We start from the raw sequence: 4,530 nt of genomic DNA on the forward strand, positions 1-4,530 counted from the left end.
ACATTATTATTGTTATAGAATAATAGTAGAACAAAAATTCTGGAGCTAGCCCTCTGGTCTTTAGTTTTCACATCTAAAAGATGGTGATGATGATAGTAACTACTGCAAACGGTTGTTATGAGAATCAAATAGGTTAACAGGTGACATATCAAGAATAGTAAAAACTTCAGTAGGGTGAGTAGTTCATATTTTTGGCTGATGTATCCAACTGAGTAAGTGTGTTTCCAGGGTTAAATGGGTTTGAATTCCAGCCCTGCCCATTATTTATTGTGTTCTTATCGTTTACTGTGTGTCGATTAACCATTCTGTGATTCAAGTTCCTCATGTGCAAACATAAAATAATAATACTACTGTCACATAAAATTATAGTTAGGATCAAATGAAAGAATAGATGTAAAGCTCTTAGACTAGGTCCACAGGGAATAAGCAAGTACAGTGGGCTCTCCTCCTCTTCCAAGACCCCAAGTGGATACCTAAAACTGCAGATAGCACCAAACCCTATATACATTATTTTTTGTTCTATATTTAGGTACCTACTAGAGGCCCAGTGCATGAATTTTGTGCACTGGAGGGTTGTCCCTCAGCCCAGCCTGTACCCTCTCCAATCTGGATCTGCCTGATTGCCCCGACCGCTTCTGCCTGCCTGCCTAGTCACCCCCTAACCACTCCTCTGCCAGCCTGATTGATGCCTAACTGCTCCCTTGCAGGCCCAGTCGCCCCCAACTGCCCTCCCCTGCCGGCCTGGTCCCCCCGAACTGCCCTCCCTCCCCTGCAGGCCTGGTTGCCCTCAACTGCCCTCCCCTGCAGGCCTGGTCCCCCCAACTTCCCTCCCCTGCTGGCCTGATTGCTCACAACTGCCCTCCCTCCCCCACAGGCCTGGTTGCCCCCAACTGCCCTCCCCTGCTGGCCTGATTGCCCACAACTGCCCTCCCCTGCTGGCCATCTTGTGCCCACATGAGGGTGGCCATCTTGTGCAAGGGTGTGATGGTTGATTTGCATATTACCTCTTTATTATATAGGGTGATAAAGATTAATTTATAAATTAGGCACAGAAAGATATTAACAATAATAATAAAGTAGAACAGTTATAACAATGTACTGTAATAAAAGGTATGTGAATGTGATTGCTCCTTCTGGGGATCCCTGGCTGAAGTCTCCATGTAGGTTCTGGTGTAATATGTTGCCATCAGTTGGAACACATTTTCTGTTCATGTCTCTACCCACAAATGTAATGCTTTTCATAAATTTCTTTATTCTTGTTCACAATTTCATAGATAGATGATTCATTCTTACCACAGGTCTTAGCAACCTCAGCATACAATTTTTATAAGTCATGAACTTTCACCTTTTAAAGGAAGCATTTCATGACTTCTCTGTGGCCTATTGGAATTGACAGCATCATTCTCTTTGGGCAATTATTAAGTAAAATAAGAATTACTTGAACATAAGCACTGTGATACCTCAACATTCCATCTCATAACCAAGAGGGCTACTAAGTGACTAAGGAGGGGGGCAGCTTATAAGCATGTATACACACTAGACAAAGAGATACTTCATGCCCTGGGCAGGATGGAGCTGGAAGACACAAGATTTTCTCACCCTACTCAGAACAGTGTGCAATTTAAAATATATGAAGTGTTTATTTCTGGAACTTTTCATTTAATATTTTTGGTCCACACTTGACTTTGGGTAACTAAAACCATGGAAAGAAAAACATGATAAGGGGGGATTACTGTAATGAATGTACCCTATATTATCAGTGTACTAGTTATCACCGTCAACATCATCTCTACCAAATAAATTCTTATTGTCTGAAAATATAAACAGATAAAAGCCCTGTATGGAATGAACATGTAAGCACACTTCTGAAATACCATTGCTTTAGTTCACAATTCTTAGAGTTCACTGTTTCAAGGTCTTAATTCTCTGATCTGTTCTTTCATTTCCTCTTCATCTAGATAGTTCAAAATCTCCCGCGATCAAAAGCAACTCTTCCTTATTAGCTTTAGAGGCCATTTTCTCACTAATTCAGTTATTCCTTTAGAACTAAAAATATATTAAGTACAAATTCTGCCCTACGAAAACCAAGATACGTTACTTCTGTTCCTGAAATTGCCACTAAGTTGGATGTCCTTGGCTAACTCTTCAGTTCTCTGAGTTGAATACATTCTTCCTCAAAAATTGTGTCCACAAGCTAACCTGCAAACTTATATACAGCCCAGGCTGCATGTAGAACACAAACTAATTCAGGTCACCTAACAAATACTCTAAGTTGGTTATAATTATCATCATTAAAATTCCACAAAACTGCATCAGAGATACAACTGTATTTGACTCTCAGCATTTCTGGCCAAAGTTGACCAGGAGAAATCCATGCCCTCTAACTCCAGTGGGCAAGCATTATTCAATAGCACGAATAAATAATAAAATTAAAGGACTTCAAATATTAATTGGAAGGAATATTAGAGATCATCTGATTCAACAGCTCATTTTATAAGAATAAAAAATAAGAGTGAAAGATGCTAAATACTTGGCCAAGCCCATACATTTATTTTGTGCAAATTACCAGTAAAATAATAGTAATCATAATAAGAAAAATACCTTACATTCAGAAAGCCCTTCACACTTTAGAGAGCACTTTCAGGTATATTTTATTTGACCCCCATCCAACTCGATGAGGTAGAGAGAAGGTAAGTATTATTATCTATATTTTACAGGTAATGAAACAGACTTAGAGTGGTGAAATGATTTAACCAAAGTAACCAGCTTGTGTATAAAAAGCAGAGATCAGAAACTAGTTCCTTCTGGATTCCCATACCCTGCTTTTTTCTGTAACATCACATCATTTGTTAGGAGAAAAGATATGTGCTTTGGTCTGAATGTGTCCCCTCAAAATTCATATGTTGAAATCCTAATTCCTGAAGGTAATGGTATAACCAAGTGGAGGCTTTAATCTTGGGTCATAAGGTTGGAGAACCCATAAATGGGTTTGGTGTCTTATAAAAGAGGCTCCAGAGGGATCCCTAACCACTTCCACCAGGTGAGGACATAGCAAGAAGCCACTGGCTATAAAACAAGAAGATCTTCACCAAAACATGACCAAGCTGATGCCTTAATCTTAGACTTTCCAGAATTGTGAGAAATAAATTTCTGTTGTTTGCAAGCTATTGAATCTATAGTATTTTGATATAGAAACTCTAAGACTAAGACATTATGTTTTGAGTGTGTGACATTACAATTTGCTTTGTGGTAGGAAGAATGTAGAATATTTCTTATGCATTTTCCTGGTACAGAGACAGGAGGACTTTGAGACTATCTGTTCCATCCTCCTGTATCACAGGAGGACTTCACATAGGTCATATCTGGCAGACCAGGCATTTATTGGAAGATAAAGTATTTTTCAAAAACTTCAAAGAATATGGTTTCAACCAACTTCATCCACAATACATTTTTTTAAATATATTTTATTGATTTTTTTACAGAGAGGAAGGGAGAGAGATAGAGAGTTAGAAACATCGATGAGAGAGAGACATTGATCAGCTGCCTCCTGCACATCTCCTACTGGGGATGTGCCCGCAACCCAGGTACATGCCCTTTGACCGGAATCGAACCTGGGACCTTTCAGTCCGCAGGCCGACGCTCTATCCACTGAGCCAAACCGGTTTCGGCACACAATACATTTTTTACTATGTAACTTGACCAACTGCCAAGTCTTTTATGCTTTACCTAGTGTTTCATGCAATTAATAAAAAACTAAGATTACTTTTGTATTCCAACTCAGAATAATTTGACTATTCTAAAAGTGATGTTTAACTATCTATTTATTTTATTTTAAAATAACAAAAATAATTAGTAGTTTAAATACTTAAACAAGTCCTGAGTAACTTAATCCTATCAGTGAAACTCATCTTCCAGGCTACAGTGATTGAGTCAATGATGCGCACCTAACCCATATTGGCCAATGAGACAACAGAAGAAGGTTTCTAGGGCTTCTGGGAAAGGAAAAGTATTTTCACTCCCTGCTGGATATAGGAGAAAAAATATATTGCCTCAGAATCTGTCCAAAATCAGTTTTAGTCTGCCAGCCTTGGCCTAAAGCCAACACTGTAAGTTAGGAAAACAACAGCAAAACCAGGTGTTTGGTGAAATTTTTGATGCATTGTATACAACCTTATTTAAAACACATCCTATTTATTAACCTTTAAGCTACTTGAGCCAGTAATTGCCCTTAACTTTTTAGCCATTTTGACATAGGCATACCTCAGAGATACTGCATATTCGGTTCCAGACCAAGAAAATAAAGCGAATATCTGAATAATGCAAGTCACACAAATTTTTTGGTTTATCAGTGCTTCCAACAGTTATGTTTACACTATACTGTAGATTATTAAGTATGTAATAATGTTATGTCTAAAATTAACAATGTATGTATCTTAAATAAATAATACTCTAGTGCTAAAAAATGTTAACCATCAACTGAGCCTTCAGAGAAGTCATTACCTTTTTGCTGGGGGGGGGGCTGGGGGGGGC

Source organism: Myotis davidii, unplaced genomic scaffold, assembly GCF_000327345.1.
Source record: "Myotis davidii unplaced genomic scaffold, ASM32734v1 scaffold162, whole genome shotgun sequence".
Taxonomy (NCBI): Eukaryota; Metazoa; Chordata; class Mammalia; order Chiroptera; family Vespertilionidae; genus Myotis; species Myotis davidii.